At 37.2% G+C, this 20823-nt stretch overlaps 1 protein-coding gene across 3 annotated transcripts in view; it reads left to right on the forward strand.

Annotated features, from left to right (window-relative positions):
* Positions 1-20823, forward strand: part of LOC131675196 (mediator of RNA polymerase II transcription subunit 16) — a 391451-nt gene that overhangs the window by 48153 nt on the left and 322475 nt on the right. The gene's annotated exons all lie outside the window — the stretch shown is intronic.

Raw genomic sequence — 20823 nt, forward strand, 5'->3', positions numbered from 1 at the left:
AGCATCACACTCAAGGATGAACGGAGCAGCGAAGTCGGGACTAGCTAGGACAGGAGCAGTAGCAAGAAATGCTTTTATCTGCTCAAAAGCTGTACCGTGTTCTTCGGTCCACGTGTACTTTGTGTCCTTCTTCGTGAGGGACGTTAGAGGTGCAGCTAGAGTAGCGAAGTCCTGCAAAAACTTACGGTACCACGAGGCCATGCCAAGAAAACGTCGCAATTGCCGTAGATTCCTTGGCGCCGGATACTCTAGGACGGGTCGCACTCTGTCTGGCCTGCAGCCCTCACGATTAACCAGCACGCCAAGGTAACGTATCTCGGACATGCAGATATTCGACTTTTTCCTATTGATGGTAAGGCTATTTATCGTTAATTCTATTTAGAATTAACGTGAGCCATTTTACGTGATCAGCGAATGTATTAGTCGCAATGATCAAATCATCTAAATAGGCGAAAGCGTGAGGCTCCATTTCGGGCGTGATTATTTTGTCAGCCAACGATTGAAATGTAGCAGGGCCGCCCGCCAAGCCGTAAGGCATACGAACGAATTCGTACAAGCCCATACCCGGAACTGTGAAAGCCGTGACTGGTATCGATCTCTCTGTGAGAGGTATTTGCCAAAAGGCTCCAGAACAATCTAGAGCACTTATATATTTGGCGTACTGAATTTTGCGTAAAATCGCGTCCATATAAGGCAATGGATATGCTGAAACTTTCGACACCGCGTTGACTACGGTAATCGACGCAAAATCGATATGTACCATCAGGTTTCAATATCATAACTACGGGGCTTGACCATTCGCTCTGGGACTTCCGGACTATTCCCATTTGCAACATTTTGCGTACTTGCTCGTGCATTTCGTCCTCTATTCTCTTAGATACCGAGTAATATCTTTGTTTAATTGGGCTCGGGCAGTTGAGATCTATGTCATGTGCGATCCAACTCGTACAACCTAACCGTTCGCACGAGGGATCAGGCAGCAAATCCTGCATGACTTTTTCGATCGTTTCTCTCTGCTCAGCCGTGGGATCTTCAATCCCCAGCGAGGCTAAGGTCATTGCCTCTTCAGCTTTCCCCGAAGAGAGAACTGCAGGCACACCTTCTTCGCAACCCTCAAACGTCAGCCTGTAAGATCTAGGGTCTAGCATGGCCGAAAAGGCGCGCTTCAAGTCGGCACCTAAAGTGCACTCAGTGTCAACTTCGTTTAAGGACGTTTCCCTGCCTTAACCATTCCACAGTAGTTGTCTTGATTATCGACGTTGAGTTGAAACTTGGCAACGTCGCGCATGAGATACTTATATATGTGTACTGCTATGCGTGATATACTTACATGCTGCTAGGTAGACTGAAAGAGGCGAGTTTTGTTTATCGTATGCGCACGCGCGGCGTCTCTCATAGAACTGCACGATGCGGCGTTGCCAAGTTTATCTCAAATGTACTATTTTCTTGTTATTTATATTAATTTCGTAATAATAACTGTTATAAGATGGTTTGAAACTTTGAGTGTTTAATAATAATATGTTTTTCTTATTAGTCATCAAAAATTTGTTCGCCTGTGTTATTTCTGGCAAGATTTATTGGCCATTTCAATCGCGCTTCCATAAGACCACGTGTTAAAATGCTCATCATAATTATTAAATTTCTCTAGTTTTTGGATTATAACGTATCTCCAAAAAACGCGTGTGGGTTCGGAATACTCTAAAGTATCATACTAAAAAGTTTCGTGAAGTTCTGTTATACTTTGGTTAAGGCCCCTGCCTTAACGTCCTTAAAATGAGAGAGTCAATCGAATGCGTTACCCCATCCAAGGTGAAGGGCAACTCTACGCTACCTACAATGGGTACGTAGTGGCCATCAACTGCCTTTGCTCCTGGGCCCACATATGGTTGCACGCGCTTGTTTAAAGCAACTGCGATTGAAATGGCATTAGGACCGAGGACGGTACGAAAAGCTCTGGTGTCCCAAAGTCCTCGAAAAATATAATCGCTGACTTTAACAGTCAGCCACCACCTGGGGAACTTATCGATTAGGGCGCTCGCAACGGTACCCCCATCGCGGGTAGACTGCACGTCGGAAGAGTTAGCTCGGGCTAGCATTGAGTCACTCACCGTGTTGTGCGGCACCGGCGCTACTCCCATTACGCCGCTAACATCAAAGGTCCTGGTGATCAAGGGAGCAGTAAGGACCTCATCTACTGACTCCCTCGCTCTTTTTTTGAATCCTCATCATTCGGCTGTTTAGTCGAGCATTCTGGGCAAGTGGCTCGGGTGTAACCGGGCCAACTGCAATTCCAGCAGAGAAGATTGCCATCAGGGCCAGACTCCTTATCCTTATTTTTACTGGATTTAGGGAAAATTACTGTGGTTCGATTGCCACCTGATCGTCCCCAGCTTCTTCTACCATCTCGGCCACGTCCGTTGCCGCGAGGCGAGTTCCCGCTCGAACGGTGAAAAGTTTCGTTTAGGGCTGATTTTTGGTTAGAACTTTCGTTCTTCTCGGATGAAGCAGGGAGCTTGGAGATGTCAGCATTTCCTTTGGCTTTCTTCTCCAGGATCTTCGTAATCATATCCTCTAGCTCTGACTCCTTCACTGGCTGAGTTTTCTCACTTAGAGAGGATAACAATGGCTTAGCCTTGGTCGTTTTGACCCGCGGCTTGTAGGCCGTTTCAGGGTATAGACTCTGACCGGCTGAGGGCGGTGGCCTCCAGTGGCCATCTTCATCATCCTCGGCTTCTTGAGCTTTGGCCAGAAGTACTTGCAAATCTGTGAGATTGTCTCTAAAATGCTTCAATCTCTTTCTCAATTAAGGCAGCAGGTTGTCGATGATGAGGTTAACTTGTTCCTGCATGCTCCATGGAGGATCAACTCTTTTCATGATAGTAAGTAGTGAGACAATGTACTCAACTACAGGCTCATCAGTACCTTGTGTACGCAGCTGGGCTTCTACCTTCAGACTCCTCTTGTTCCTCTTCGATTTGCTGTAAGTCTTAAGGGCCGCTTTCTTAAAGTCGCTAAACGTTTTCCACGAGGGCCTTAAGGCACGATACCAGAAGAGAGCTGCCTTCTCGAAAAAGGGAGTCATTGAATCTAGTAGCTCGTCATCGGCCACCCTATCTAACCGTCTGTTTTCCTCAACACGTTCCAGAAATTCTTCGATGCTTAGTCCTTCGCCTCCTGAAAATTTTATCTTCCATTCTCTCACAGTTTTTCCTAAGGGTTTGCTGGGAGAGTACCTAGAGGACGTGGAATTAAACGTAGTCGCTTGCTGTGGGTTAGCAGTGAAGCTTTGACTACTTATGGGAACGCTAATCGTCGTTTGTTGCGATGGCATTTCTGCTGACGTACTGGGCAGGACCCCCCTCCCCCAGCTCGAGGACACGGGGGTGAATGAGTTTGCGATGGATGCCACGGGGCCGAGCGAAGAAGCAATGCTAAAGGACGTTCCCCTCCCCCTGACCGAGCTTGCAGGAAGAAGCATCGAAGGTAAAAACGACGTAGTAATCGGAAATGACGACGGCATTGGCCTTATAGAAAAAACCGTAGAGGGTTGAGTTGTCGAATGAAACAACGGAGCTTGCGGGTTGAGCGATGATTGTATCTGTGAATGTGTAGTGTTGTCAAATTGGCTTGATAAATCATAATAATTTAATTCGAATTTATCTCGGAATTGTACATTCTTACTTTGCGCAGTCGTTCCTGCTCTGCGAGATGAGCCGTTGACACAACTATTTTTAGTTGTTCCTGCAAACTTTTATTAACTGCATTTAAATCGATCTTTTCCCTTTCAGCTTTGGCTAATCTTTCTCGCAATTGTGTAACTTCTGCTATTATTTTATCCTTTTCTCGTTTTTCTGCTGCTACATGTCTGAGGAATTCTTTCTGTGCGGCAGAATAATCCAATTCTGCTTGCCAAGCTCGTCTTAGTTCGGATGCTGCGCCATAAGGCATAAAATGCACTTTAGTGTCTGGCATCGTTACTTTGACCATGCGCGTTTCTTCTGAAGTAGCGTAGATTTCTGTGGAGTATCTACTCGCATTCGCTGCATTTATTGACGTTGTAACGGTTGTTGTTATTGCTGTTGACATTATATGTTGTCCTATATTTGGCTGTGGTTCGATTGTTGTGCTGTTGAAGAAATCAAGTCTTCGTCGTCTTGTATTCACCAGTTCATATTTACCTTCATTGTCATTATCTTTGTGTTCTTCTTGTATAGGCAGAGTTACAGAATTATCTATGGCTGTGTCATGTGGTGAGCTTGTTGTCAATTGTTCGTTGTCATCTAAGTTCACCTGTTCTGTTGCGTCGAGAGCTTCTTCTGCATCCCTTGTGGTTTGTAAATCTCTCTTAATTTCTGCTGGCAGAGTGTCTGACATGAAGAACATACGGCTAAGATTGTCTCGTCTTTCTTGTGCTTCTTCTTCATTTAAGTCTTGCGTTGCTATGAAATCTTCCGTTGTATAATCGCCGTTTAACCTACGGAATAGTCGATTCGCACGCTCGTATAACGATCCGTCGGTTCGCAATTCTAATTGTGTCAATGCGCCGTCAACTTGTACACTAGACAAGTTTTTGATCCAGGTTGTTAATTTTTTATCAATGTCCTCTTTGAATATTGATAGATCGCTAATTGACCAATTTGTTGCCATTGTATATCTATTTAGCAATGGGTTAAACGCAACGTTGACGTTTTACAAAAGCAAAAAAAAGAACGAGAGCAAGACAATCCGACCGTAAAGAAAACAACAACAATTAAATTATTGTAATATACATGAAATATTTCTGCGTCAAATTGCAGCAATAATTACAATTGGTATAAAAAAAATTTCATATTCACGTCAAAATGCAGAATCTATAATGGATAATAAGAGGAAAGAATGTAAAACAGTAAAACACTAATAGCGGGAGAAAAAAAAAAAAAAATTGACGAGATATTTGACATAAATATCGGGCTTGTGCTGGTATTAGCAACGTAACGTATAAGCCAGAGTGTAACGGGTGTGAGAGAGAGAACAGAAAACAAGAAAAAAAATTTATTATTAATAATTGTAACGAGTGTCACTCGTTAAAGGTGAAACCTAAGCGTCTCTATCGCGTGGAGCTACGTAAAAGCCGGCCCGCAAAAACAAACCCGAGAAGGAGAAGCCCCCGCGAGACGAACGAGCGAAAAAGCGGGAGAGAGGAGAGAGATTAGGACGCCGACCAGCGCGAGTCAGGCGCGCGTATCGCGGAACACAAGGAATAATGGGAAGGGGAAAGAGAGCGATGAGGCCGCCGGCCGGCGTGCGCGCGACAAGGGAGTGAGGAATGCGTAGAGCTAGTCAAGTCCGGACTTGCGGGCAAGATAAACGTAAGTGACAAGTGATTGAGTCAGAAATTCGAGGGGCTTCTCGGCCGATAACACACGAATACCCAGCGGCCCAGAGATCGCTAGAAAATCGCCACTCAGTGAAGGGTCATTCGCTGCCCATTATTGTCAGTTGCCCAGAGCGATCTGAGGCAACAGTCAAGGATCGCGGGCAACTGCAGACTCGGGCAGTAGAAACCCAAATTATGTTAATCTATTCTGAGTGCGCTATCTTTATTAGTTAACGAGTTATTGCATTAGTTAACTAAATGAGATAAACTTTTAGACGTTAAAAAAAAAAGTAACAAACCATTGATCTACAACTGCCGTGATTTTTTGTAACATTGTACGAGCTTTCAATTACACAGGCCAACAAAATTTGACAAAGGTTCAGAACCAGAGACCAGATATAATATATTCGAAGGATTTTCATGCGCTGAATCTAAATCCGAGCTCAGAATTGCGCCAGCACGTCAGGATTTTGAGATATCCTAACCTAAATGTGCGAAAATCACGTATTTTGGCTATATTCGGTACTTTATAACATTGCGAATAAATTTTTTCGCGCAAAATTGACAACGGCATCTAAAAAGCAATTCTTGTCGTACAAAAGCACTAACAATCTTTAGTTTATGTCTTCTTTTATCGTCAATTGAAATGTACTACTTATCAATTGGTTTATACGGCAACGCAATTTCGACTATTATAACTCAAATCCCTGATCTTGGAGCATTGTAACCTGCGGGACAATAAACCTTGTCCACTTAACCCTAAATCCCTTAACCCCCGAGTTCTGTGACCTTCGATGCAATAATCCCCGTCCCCTTAACCCAAATATTTTAACCCAAGAACGTTATAACAATCGCGGCAATAAAGCTGCCAACTTAACCCCGAATTTCTTCACCTCGGAATCCTGTAACCTGCGATACAATAGCCCTAGATTCCTTTAGGCGCAAATTACTGGGCTCAGGCATTAAGGGATTTGCGTAACGGCATCGAGGGTTATAACATCACAGGTTTCAGGGCTACAGGGTTAACGGATTTAAGGTTAAGGGGGTAGTTAAAGGTTAAGGGGTCGAGGGTTTTTGGGTTAACGGATTTAGGGTTATGGCCACACAGATTATAGCCTTCTAGAATATCTCGGAATACTGACATGCTGGCGCAATTCTAAGCTGGGATTTGGATTTAGCGCATCGAAATTCTTCGGGTGCGTTATGTATAGTTTTTGGTTCTGAAGTTTGTCGGCCTGTGACAGACAGACAAATATTAGAATTAAAAATTTAAATAATTTGTTTAATTAAATTTAAATGTACAAATCTGACATCAAACTCGTGACTAGTAACCCCCAAAATGGAAATATGGTGCAGCTTGCAAAAATATTCTATTATACAGGGATTTGTTTAAAGAAATTTTTTAAATAAAATATATTTTGCAAATCTGATATCAGATTCATAACCAAAGACCTCAAAAATCAGCAAAAGTACGTGCAACTTGCAAAAACATTGAGTCTTGCAACATTTGTTTCAATAAATTGTTTAAATAAATTTAAATTCACAAATCTAACATCAAACTCGTAATCAGTGACCCCTAAAACCATGGAAATGAGGTGCAACTTGCAAAAATATTCAATTGTTCAAAAATTTGTTTAAACAAATTGCCTGAATAAAATAAGTTTTGAAAATCTGATATCCGATACGATCAGTGGAATCAAAAACCGTGAAATCTTTCATTCGTTTTTGAAATTCTGTAGATAGATGATGTAGAATATTACGTAACTTGAAATGTATGACTGTATGCTGAAACTGAGATAGTTGAAAGCTGAGATAACTGATTTTGTGACATGCTAATCCTTCCGTGTTAGAGATCACGTTTGAGTGGCGGGCTAACGGTTGAATTTTTGTAAATGCTATTATCTTATTTTCTTCTACTTTATTTATTATAAGAATATTTATCATAAGAACATTTTTTATCCTCTTTGTTATTTATTATAAGAAAAATGAGTTCCAGAAGCCCCTGTACAAGAAAAATTGATACATTTTGTTATGTTTGTGGGAAACAACTTCTTATCGACGATCGATTAATGATTCAATCAAAACTCTATATATGAAATATTATAAGGTTCCGATCGACAATTTAGATAAGACATGGGTACCATCTTCAATTGTAATTCTTGCAGACTTGCTATGTTTAAGTGGGATGATAATAGCAGCAATATGACTGTTATTGAACCAACCATCTGGCGTGAGCCCAAGGACCATGAAACTGATTGTTACTTCTGCTTATGTAATACAACGGATTTCAATAAACAAAATTCAAATAAAATCATCTACCCTGCGGTAGCGAGTGTAACACCAGCCAAAGTAGGAAAAGTAAGTAAACCCGGAAAAGAAGTTGGTTCGGCAAAAGTTGAACCGATGGATATTGATACAACTGAAGATGTCTCTTTTGAAGATAGTTCTGATGACGAGAGTCCTAAGCTTTTTGACCAAAGTTCGTTAGATGATTTTATTCGAAACCTCAATCTTCCAAGGATAAAGCTGAACTCTGTGCTTCAAGACTCCAAGAAAGGAAGCTATTATTACCTAGAACAAAAGTGTCAATTTACAGAAACCGAGAAGAGGCGTTCATAAAGTACTTTACAATGGACGATGTGATGGTGTACTGTAATAACATCGAAGAATTGGTTAACTTGTATATCCAAGATTTGTACAAGCCAGAAAACTGGCGTCTCTTCATTGATTCTTCCACACAAAGTCTCAAAGCTGTGTTACTACACAACGGAAATGAGTATGCGGCACTTCCTGTAGGTCACTCAACTGCACTAAAAAAATCATACAATAGTTTTCAATTTCTACTGGAAAAAATAAATTACAAGATTCGCAATTGGCTTGTTTGTGGGGACTTTAAGATGATAAATCTTATAGGTGGCTTGCAGTCGGGAAATACCAAATTTCCATGTTTCCTCTGCCTTTGGGTCAGCCATGCAAGAGATAAGCATTGGGTAACGCCTACGTAGGTCTTGTTGATAGAGAGAGAGTATTACTGCCACCACTTCACATCAAATTAGGTTTAATGAAACAGTTTGTGAAAGCCTTGAATAAAGAAGGTAAATGTTTGAAATCATTTGAAAGCCACATTTCCGAAATTGAGTGATGCAAAAATTAAGGAAAGCATTTTCGGTGGGCCTGATATACGAAAACTCATGAAAGATGATATATTTATCGAAACAATGATTCTCGTTGAAAAGAATGCTTGGTTGAGCTTCAAATATGTTACAGAAAAATGTTTAGGCAATAATCGAGACCCGCAGTTTGAAACTATTGTGTCCAACATGTTACAGAATTTCCGAAAAATGGGTTGTCTAATGAGGCTTAAAATACACTTCCTTCATTCTCATTTCGACTATTTCCCAGAAAATCTTGGAGCATATAGTGAGGAGATTGGTGAACGATTTCACCAAGACTTTAACAAAAGGAAAAACACTGCCAAGGAAGGTGGGACGAAAAAATGATGGCCGACTACTGCTGGTCATTGAAAAGGGATGATAATAACCCTACTAGTCACAAACGTAAATCTCTTCAACGATCGTTTGAAATGAAGCGCCAACGTTTTCACAAAAAGAAAGCATAACATCACAGAATTGGCGGTTATAGGTTTAAGAATATACATTCTAAAGATTGTCAGCTTCTTAGTATAACCTCTCTAACTACATTGGAGCTTAGGTTGAAATGCTATGGATTACAGTCCACTTAAATTAATTTGTCCTGTGCTTGACCCTCACTGTTCACTGCATTTAGTTTAACCTGTTGTGAGTTTAGCGCTCGCAGATCATAGCGAACGTAAGTTCCCCTGTAGTCGTCTAGAGCTCGAAGGTTACTGCGCATATAGGTTATACTGTCGTGGATTCTAGTTTGCAAGTTATATCGTACTCAATATACCTGTTGCGGATTAGAGCGCGCTTAAATTAACCTGTAGCATGTTATAGCGAATTTAGGTTAACTTGCCGTGATTTGCCAGGTTATAGCGCACTTAAGTTAATCTGTCGCTGGTTCTAGAGTTATAGGATTTTCAGTGCATTTAGGCCATAACCATCTGCCTTAGCCTGCCCTAAATTTATAGCTGCCATTTTAGAGGGCATCTAATAAATTCAGCTAGATTCGCCGTAAATTAGTACAATGGTAGACCTTTCTATGCCAGTGTAAGTTTTTCCTACTACTGAAGACTGCAAAAAAATCAAAATTTTTCATATTCCAGTATAAATCAATTGATAAATGGCACATTTCAATTGACGGTATCTCTGCTGGAAAAAGACATAAAAATATCGGTAATGCATTTTGTAGATCAAGAGTTGCTCTTTCAGATGCCGTTGTCAGTTTTGCATGAAAAAATTTATTCATAATGTTAACCAAATTATGTTAATCTATTCTGAGTAAGTAATAAATTATGGATCAATAAATTTATCTTATTATCATTGTTTGTAAGCCCGCTCAGTTATAAATACTAGTTACTTACTAATTTTATTAAATATATGTAATTTCAGTTTTTTTTCTAGAAAAATTTCAATTCTAAAAAACGTGAAAAAAAAAAATTTTTTTTTTTTAAATTCTGAGTGGCGCATTTGATAGCTCTTGCAAAATACTACATTTTTTCTTCTGAGAGTTTTTTCTTTAGAGTTGAAAATAAAAAAATACAGCCCATTTTTTGAAAATCTTTGTTTTTGTATAAAACACCATATAGCTAATAAAAAATAAAGGTAAAAAATTTTCCGGATATGGATTTTGTAGCTTTTTGAAAGCTCTATCGAATGGCTTATACAGTTTTTCCATCGTAGAATCCGTTATATAAATAAATCGGGGTCGAATTTGATGTGAAAAAATTAAAAAAAAACAATTTGTTTATGACGTCACAAGTTGTACAAAAGCAAATAAAATCAATTATGTTTTACAACATTTGAAAGGTCTTGGCAAGACCTTTCAAATGAAACCCCGCCGGATTTTCTAGCTCTTATAGAAACTGAGCCATAAAACTCTAAAGTTTTGATGATTTCAGCAAGGGGATGGCAAATCTTTATGGACGGTAGTGTATATATGATTTTATCTCCGATTTTAGTTGTACACGTACTAAAATACTCGCCTACAAATTTTAAGAATTGTTTTACTTGTAGAAGCAATGATTGGAAATCACTGGTAGACATGGAATTTCAAAGCGAACACGAGTAAAATTAGCTGTGAACGGTGCGTAAATTATACATTGGAACTTGCTGAAAGCCGGAGCATTATAGACATGCATTGTGAATGTGCATGTAGAGTGTGTTGCCTATAACAATCAAAGGGATTATTGCTAACTTTACGTATGTATTGTGACGTAGATTCGACCCAGTATACCTAGTTTATATATGGATAGACACTTATCAATTACCTATCTTACGATTATATCCGGGATGCATCCACACCATCCGCGTGTAGAATTGCATGAGTCCGTTGTGACAGCTGAAAACGTGAAATACTTTGGTACGTAAATTAGAGTCATTGCAGTGAATAAGTAGCGACTATGATGAAATGAAGATAGTAATTATAATAGAAATAGGATTTAATAGGTGCTAAATGAGAGAGAGAGAAAGAGAGAGATTCAAGCTATTATTTACAAGTCGTCGTAGTTGCATTCACATCTATCACTATTGCATCAAGAAGAACAAACACCGGTAACATGTGAACACGCAAAAGTCAAATGGCGGCTAGGGTACACGTTATCCACATGAAAGTTATGACACTACTCTCTGACACTCTAACACATCGTTTGCTATTCTTTAGCATGAGCTAAAATCGCTAATCGATATGTGATGTCGCATAGTATCGGAAGCCAGAAATATATATTTATACCAGGAACAGGAACAATGAAACAACTGGTAAATTGGTAACGATAATGGCATAGATCGTACAGCAACAAAGACGACTAGACTGTTAGAAAAACAAGAGTGGATTACCCAGATCCTTGGGCTTGACCTCCTTTTTCATTTTGTGAAGTGTCAATTTCCACTAATCAATGCGCACGGTTGCTCGAATGTGTCTATCTCTCTCATTTTCACTTTATCGCTCTTCAACACCTATAGATACGATTATGCATTGCTCTCGTTCTCTCACTTACGTTGCGCTAGAACACATGTGGATATTTTATAAATGAAAAGAAAACTGTATTAATAATAGTAATTATTAAATAATGCAGCAAGAGAGAGATATTACGAGTTAGCAATTTTATTCGTTATGGCTTTTAAAAACATTTAAGATAAGTAGGTATGCGTCCCGGGTCGTAGAAATATAGGAAACAAACAGAACAGGAATTCGATCCTTCCCGTTCAAGTCAGGACGCTCTCCCCGCATGTGTTGCTCGTTGGCGACAGACGACGGCGGGGAAAACCCAAATGATGGATCTGCGCGTTAGGGAAAATCCAGGCCCGAAATTAGAAACACGCGTTTCGCTCTCGATTATTTTGTACAATGCGTTTGATTTTTAAGATTGTAATGTAAATTTGCACCCTCTCATTCATGCATCGGTAGATCCCGAAGACGAAGAGGCTCTGACGCCAAATCATTTTTTAATAGGTTCGTCGTCCGGTCATTTGTATCTGGAGAAGTACGAAAGAAAATAGAAAGCCCGCGCCAAAATTTCGAGACTATACAGAACATGGCGAACGGTTTTTGAAAAAGGTGGGTACGCGAGTACTTCCCAACCTTACTTCCGCGCTCAAAATGGGTAACGCTGACGGAACCGATAAATGTAGAAGACATAGTTTTATTAGTTGACTTAGAAGTACCTCGTAATTCGTGGTGAAAAGGAAAAGTCATCGAGACCTATTCGAACATTTCGAATGGGATAGTACGAATTGTTAAAGTAGTAAAGTGCGTTCGAAACAAAAAGAGTTTATGCGACCTGTGCAGGCCCGAAATTAGAAACTCGCATTTGGCTCTCGATTATTTTGTACAATGCGCTTGATGTTTAAGATTGTAATGCGGTAATTTAAGATGCGAATGGACTGATTAGCCAAATGTGAACGTAAGCCTCTCTCGTAGCTCTACGCTCCATCGACGTGCACAGGCACCTAAGCGTTCCTGTGGCCGTAAAGCCCCGACAGATTCGCAGAGTTTGCTTGCGAAGTCTGTAGACCTTTTAGGAAACTTCGGTTTCCGAAGTACAGGTCAATACGATGGAAAGGGAAGGTTGTTAGGCCGACCCGTGGACCGGTAGGCTACCAAGCGGAAGAGTGAGCGAGACAGCGAGTGTAAGGAGGATGTGGCTAACAAGGTTAATGCGCGTGATTAACAAGGCCCAATGAGGCCAACGACTCGATATAGCTCCGACAGGGGCGAGAGAAAGGGAGGAAGGAATAAGAATCGGCTCGACTTACAAGGAAAGGTACCCAACCCGAAGTCACCGATTTTGATGATTTTGATACATACTGTAGAACATAAAAAAATAAGAGACACGTATTTTTTTTATCGGCTAATTTTCACTTTTAAGGGGTAAAAACCTCCCCTCAAGTTAACCCCCAAAAAGCGTTTTTTTTAATATCTCAGCTTAAAATTAATATTTTTCAGTGAAACAAATTGGAGGTTATTTCTTACAAAAGGAGCAAGTATTTTATGGTGATTTGAAGAGTAAGGGTAGCATCCCCTATTTTTTAGGGTTGAAAACATATATTTTTTGGCATAATTTTATAATAAAAAAGTTTAAACCGACTAAAAAAAATTGGAAAAAATGTTTAAACACCCATAATATCAAAATTTAGTTGACGTCTTTCGGTGTTTTAATAAATATTACCCCTGAGGGGGGGTAAACCACCCCAAACACAAAGTAACTGTAAATATGTAATTCAATACATAATATTTCATAGAAAGTTCGTATATAGAGGTTTTCGAGATCGCTCTTTACAAATCTGATATCAGATTTTGAAAATTTAAAATGGCGGAACCAATGTGGTGGACGAAAATGTCGAAAAAAATTTTAACTTTCATAAAAACTTGTTTACAAATGTGTGATCTTTGTAGCCTGTACATGTGAACTGAAGAGCCTTAAACCCTAAACCCTTAAACAACAAATAGGTTAAATGGTTGTGTTTTTTAACCAAACCACCTCAAATTCCAAAATTCGTAAATAAAAAAATTCTGTGTGTGAAGCAGTTTTATAATTTCCGTAGAAATTGTTATCAGAATGTTATTGAAATTCCTTTATTGTAAATTTAACTTATAATGTATTTTTGTTTATAATATTAGAGTATAATAATAATAATCTACAATCTTTTATCTTTCCATAGGGCATTTTTTGTATTGAGCATAAAATATATAATTTTACGAAGTTTTTACAATAATGGTAGTCCTCATAAAAGTGTTTAAAGCACAATGCTTTTTTGCACCAACCAGATCGTACAATTGCAATGTTTGTGCACCGTTCTATTTCACAATGTGTTGCACAAGACTTTCCAAAACTGAAATCTATAAGATTATCAAATTTATCTGGTTTTTCATTGACGTAACCGCTTTTATACCACGAATATTTGAACAAATCTATATATCTCGGTGAAGACAGTTAGTTGTGAACCAATGATTGAAGTTTAACCCATTAAGTCCCAAATGGACGATTTTTTTCTACTGTTTTCAATTGATTTTCTAAATGTGAAATCCATGTTAAAACAAATCGGAAAAGGACATTTCCGACGTAAAATTGTCTGTAATTTCGATCTATGTTGTCAGAATTTTGAAAAAATGCATATTAACAAATTTATAATTGTTTATTTAACAAAAAATGCGGAATTTTGAGTGGTAAAAATTTTTAAATCCTTGTTTTCGAGTTGAATCTAAATGTAGATCTCTATGAATAGCACATAAAAGGTGTCCTCGTATCCTGGACTTTAAGTTATAGTGGTAGGTTTTTCGAGATTCAACATGGCGGCATCCAATATGGCGGTTCAAAGAAGGACATTTTTTGCTACTTTGCGTAATTTTTTGAAAAATAATATTTTTTTACCAATATTTATGAAACTTCGTGTACAGGGTTTTTTTGGGTCGCTGATTACGAATTTAGAATCAGATTTTCAAAATTCAAGATGGAGGATCCAACATGGCGGCATAAAATTTCGAAAAAAGTCAGATTTTTATGAAAATTGGTGTACAGAGGTTTTTTGGGTCGTTGATTACGAATTAATTATCGGATTTTTAATATTCAAGATGGCGGATTCAATATGGCCGCTAAAAATTTAAAAATTGTCTTATTTTTTTATAAAAATTGGTACCTGTAGGTCTTTTAAATCACTGATTAACAATTTATAGGCAAATTTTTAAAACTTTACATAGCTAATTTAAAGTTTTCTATCCTGTAACAATATTCTAACCTAAGAAAATGCATGTATAAGGGTGTCTTGAGCTTATGTCATGTATATACTAACAGTTTTCAAAGTTATGAATTGTTGGTTAAAAATATGGTCAAAAGCTAGATTGATCAATATTTTCAAACTTTTGACTACTAGAATTATTATATTCCATATTTTATAAAACTTCTGCTCGCAATAAAAAATTACATCAAGTTATTTTTTATGTATCATAACAGTTATTTGCGTAACGATTTTCGTTAAGTTTTTGTAATCCTTCATAAAGTATTTTTTGAAAAATATCTATCGGTAATACATAATTTCATTTCACTATATTCTTGTTCTGTACTTTATTTACAGTATTTTACCTACTCTATTTTATTGGTGTTAGCTTATTTATATATTAGTAAATATTAAAACTAATCACAGCGAATTCTTATTTTGTACGATTTTCCATTTATTATGTCTGGCAAACCACAAAAAAAAACGGACAAAACGAGTTACCGAAGTACTTGAAATTGACAGTGATGAAGATGGAGGTATTAGTGCAGTTTACATTCCTAATGAAAATGATTCTGGAAGCTCTGATTCTGAATCAGATTCTGATGAACAAGATCCTTCAAACAGTCCTAATAAAATTCCAAATGTTTCATATCATAAGGTACTACATGAGTATGAAGAAAATCAATCAATATTAGAGCCAAACCATGAGTATAGTTGGGTAAGTGGAGAAAAGAAGTACACTGACATTCTCGAAGATAAAAATTTGCTTTCTGATAAAACAAAGAATATGATTCAAAGTATGTCATATGTTCAATTATTTGAATTATATTACTCTACAGAAATCAAAAATTATATTGTAGAGTGTACACAAGAAAATGGTTATCCTCTAACATTACAAGAATTGCATGTTTTCCTTGGAATCAATCAATCAATCAATCAATCATCAATATAAGAAAATCGCAAAAAGATTATTGGTCCAATAAACCATTACTAGGATGTAATCTTGTGAAATCAGCGATGAGTAGAAATAAGTTCTTAAAAATTAAATTTAAAATAAAATTATCTAAAGCCGAAGATCAAAATAGCAATGATAAAGCTTGGAAAGTAAGAAAAGTTCTTGAAATTTATAGAAAAAATTGCTTACAATTTGGTTTTTTTCTACAGCGTTGGCTATCGACGAGATGATGGTAAAGTTTCACGGAAGAACAAACTTGTTACAGTTTTTGCCTAATAAACCAGATCGGTTTGGACTAAAAATTATTGGGATTGCTAGTCCAGCAGGATATTTATTTGATTGTGACATCTATTGCGGTCAAGGCTCACAAGTTTATTCCGCAGATAAAAAATTAAAACTATCTAAATGTTCTTTAGGAAGTCGTTTCGTAATGTTAATGGTACAGAAGTTGCTTACTTCAGTCGTTCCTAGAAAAATTATGCAATACCACGTATGGTTTGATAATTTTTTTACATGCGCAGATCTTTTAGTTCATTGGCATAATCTTGGATTGAAGGCTACAGATACAGTTAGGGTAAATCGAGTAAAAGTAAAAAATAATCTTGATAAGAAAGCAGAAAGCGGCACATTCATTGTTCAGCATGAAAAAAATACTGGTATGAATTTTATAACAGTTAAAGATTCAAAGAAAGTATCTATTCTTTCGACTGCAGCAGGAATTACTCCTCTTCAGCATATGAAACGATTTTCAGCAACTGAATGTTCTAGGGTGAATTTAGATTTTCCGATGGCATTCAAACTTTATAACTTGTTCATGGGTGGAATAGACAAACAGAATGAACATTGCAGTAATGCTATGCCATGTATCACAGCAAAGAAATGGCCGTGGCCAACGTTCAAGTGGTTTATTCGATCATCAATTGCTAATGAGATGAATCACGTCAAGTGGGCACCCCAATTTCCAACCTAAGCAAATGTTATATAATTATTATATCAATTGAATCTACCGACAAACAGAAAGATAAAAATGATGGTCTTACGGCATTACCAATTGTTTAAATATTTTTTTTTATGCAACTAAGATTTATGACTTTTAAAATAATAATTCATTGTTCGCAAACTACTTGATATTTTTACATGAAAATTTCTGAGCATACCAATAAAAGCTAAATACTTCAGATCAAATATATTGCAATTCGCTATAAATAATTTTTCATGATTTTTAATAACTTTTTTATAAACAATTGGCATTATTATTAACTTCTCAATGCTCTAAGCGCCAGGGCTTTTGGTGATATGTACAATAACTAATTAGGAACGATAATGTGAAAAAAAAATTCACTGCCCGCCATTAGTTTTTTCGGGAAATAAATAATTGCGACGCGTGGCGCAGCGCGTGGCTCGCGCTCACGCGGTCACCCGACTACGCGTAGAGGATTTGTTACATGACTCCATTCTCGGCTGCACATTCGCGCAAGACAAATCATTTTTAAATATTGAAGAGCTTTTATACTAAACGTAATAAATCAACACAGTATTCCTTAAAGATATTTATTTAAAACTACTATTACTTGCATTATCGTTAATAAAATAAAGAATAAAAAGCCCGAATGTATGAATTTTCCGAGAATCACTCACACTCAGATTCGCGTGATTTTTTCTTCGTATCTCTTTTCACGACTAAATTATTGGTAATTTTATTATCGTCCGAAAACATTTTGCAAGCTAGCTTTTGCGCATCTACGGGCTTGTAACAGTGGTATTGGCGCGTATTCTTGATTGTTACGGCTTCTCCGTACCTTGATTTTGTTTTTTCACTGTGACTGTCATGCTGTTCTTGAGTGCAGAAATCAAAATTGATTTTCTTGAAAAAACTACATGCCCATTCATACAAAGCTTTTGGAGTTGTTATATGCCTACTATTATCGCGCTGTAAGCTACATGTATATGCGTGCTTCTTTACAGTTCCTCCTATACCATCGCAAGCGCCCTTACCGTGAGAAGTAGCAAAAAAATGCCATTCAGCCTCAACGCCGAAATCAACTTTATGATTGAGCAGATTGATAAAATTATATTTATTTTTATACTGGGATCCTGCTCCATCAGAAAAATATATAATCTTTTTAACGTTTTCTTTTCCAAATCTTTCTTGTAAAAAGGCAATCAACTTTGAATTAAAGAGGTGCACTGAATCAGCGTCATGTGTAATTTTTTCAGAAACCATTACGTAATTAATGTGTTTCTTTTCGTTATTTTCCTTGTAGTAGATAATATATGGATGTAATGTTGCCTGGTTATTAGCCCAATGTTGCGATTGCACAGCGTTTTGTACATGTAAAGTATAATTCATAGCAAAATCTAAAGCCACTATAAATACGCCTGCAGCTGCCGATTCTTTTTGTTTAACAAAATAACTTGCTTGTGACTTAGCTAAAAAATCATGTTTTAGTAACTCGGGCCAATCTTTTTTTACTGAATCTATAAACTCAGTCACACTTTCTGCTTTTTCAACAATTTCACATCTAAAAATAATAATTATAATAAGCAAAGTTTTTTTTTATCAAAGAGAAAAGTAAAATTTTACAGTAACTTCTATTACCTATCAGTACTTGTCTACTGGCTGTAGATAATTTCCTCAATCTGGTGTTCACGCAAAAGCTCTTTCAAATTTTCAATAGCTCGATCGAGTCCTGGACACATTTTGCAAGTAGATAGATAGCATTCTGACTTTGGATTTGGGCAACCGAGCTTTTTATAAAATTTTGATAAGTTTCCGTGAAAACCACCCCTTTTCTTTTTAATGCTTGTTCTGCACCACATAGTTTTAATTTCATATTTTGGTGACACTTGCAAACGCAAACATTGTGTGTCCCTTTCTTTCCAGCCAAAATGCATTCAATAGGCTTTAGATTTCGAAACATCGTGCGTCCTATTTTATGTCCAGGATTTGTCATGCTATTGAGTAGTAATCTTTTGGACGTTACAATTTTTTCGCCATTCTCATCATAATAAGTAACGCAATCTTTTCTTCCAGGCATCACACGACTAACGTCGTCAGATACATAAAATTTTCGAACTTTTCGACGCGTAGAATCCGATATTCTCTTACCTTTTCTCTTAGGGGGGAGTGCTGCAAATCCAGATTTAGTAATTAATTTTTTCGCACAAGTTACCATTCGACGCGATACTCCAAACTCTCGACGAATTTTTTTCATAGGCCAATCAGCTGGAAGCGTCGTCAATACTTGAATTTTTTCCGATCGTTTAGACTGTGCTGCTAAAGCTGTTTTTATATTTTCTATAAACTTTTGACTTACGATATCACTTTCATTATTAATCTGATTGTCATTGTTATGATTATTATTCAACAATTTATTCACACGCGCTTGTACATTTTTCCTCTCTGCAGCAGTAAAGTGAGCATTCGCTTTTTTTTCAATTGGTGGCTCGCCCAACTCAGACAAAAGCTCATTAAGCTTACTAGTTTTGAGAGCATTGTCAACACTACTACATGTGTATGGAGCATCGTTTTTCACATCGTCGTCTGCTACAGCTTCTTGATCATCATAATACAATTCCACAGAATCAGTTGTTGTTGGCGGAGGATCAGGAGTAATTCGATTCTTTTGACTCTCGATCAACACCTTACTGCCTTTGTAGATTGACCTTTCGCAAGAATTACATATGTGCAAACCCAATAAATCTTTGAATCTATCGTCCCGTTTGGGAGTTATCAAAACTAAGTTATTGCGAATGCATTTGTGATTTGCTTTATTTATTGGATTACAACAATAACGAGCTCGTACCATCGTGAAACTGGAATTCTTTTTTCGATGTTATCGAGTGTTTTATTTTGACGACATAGACGCTAAACTTTGAATATAATATACATTACCTCCAGGAAAGAAAGGGCGTACCAATAAACTTATTTCACATCACTTCTATATGTATTCTGTGCAAAACTTTTTGTATTACACTTTATGGCAAAAATAGAAAGGTTATACGTTCGAAACACTCTGAATGTTCGACTTGTTGAGAGCTGCAGCTTATCTGCTCGCAGGCGCGTCGTGCCGTGGCTTCGCAATTGTCGACCGTTGAAAAACAAATGAAAATCGGACAATGGAATGTTTGTTACGGAGTATTTTAGTATAACAGACTGGACTGACACAAACAACTTAGTACTAAGAAACGATACGAAGAAAAAATCACGCGAATCTGAGTCTGAGTGATTCTCGGAAAATTCATACATTCGGGCTTTTTATTCTTTATTTTATTAACGATAATGCAAGTAATAGTAGTTTTAAATAAATATCTTTAAGGAATACTGTGTTGATTTATTACCTTTAGTATAAAAGCTCTTCAATATTTAAAAATGATTTGTCTTGCGCGAATGTGCAGCCGAGAATGGAGTCGAGTAACAAATCCTCTACGCGTAGTCGGGCGACCGCGTGAGCGCGAGCCACGCGCTGCGCCGCGCGTCGCAATTATTTATTTCCCGAAAAAACTAATGGCGGGCAGTGAATTTTTTTTTCACATTATCGTTCCTAATTAGTTATTGTACATATCACCAAAAGCCCTGGCGCTTAGAGCATTGAGAAGTTAATAATAATGCCAATTGTTTATAAAAAAGTTATTAAAAATCATGAAAAATTATTTATAGCGAATTGCAATATATTTGATCTGAAGTATTTAGCTTTTATTGGTATGCTCAGAAATTTTCATGTAAAAATATCAAGTTGTTTGCGAACAATGAATTATTATTTTTAAAAAGTCATAAATCTTAGTTACATAAAAAAAATATTTAAACAATTGGTAATGCCGTAAGACCATCATTTTTATCTTTCTGTTTGTCGGTAGATTCGATTGATATAATAATTATATAACATTTGCTTAGGTTGAAAATTGGGGTGCCCACTTGACGTGATTCATCTCAATGCAACTGTTTTGCGAAATTCAGTATGTGATAAAAAAATAGGAACCAAAGAAATTATCTTAGAAGTCGCAGAACATTATCTTGGAATGGCTGAAAAACGTAAATTACACGAACTGATTACAGTACAATAAAAAAAGAATTGTAGTAATGTTAAAAACTGTGGTAAAAGATCTAATAAAATGTGTAAACCCTGCAACGTTTATTCATGTTTATCTTGCTTTTCTCTATT

The sequence above is a fragment of the Phymastichus coffea genome, unplaced genomic scaffold (assembly GCF_024137745.1).
Source record: "Phymastichus coffea isolate CEN01 unplaced genomic scaffold, Cenicafe_Pcof_1.1 PCOF00017, whole genome shotgun sequence".
In the NCBI taxonomy this organism is placed as follows: Eukaryota; Metazoa; Arthropoda; class Insecta; order Hymenoptera; family Eulophidae; genus Phymastichus; species Phymastichus coffea.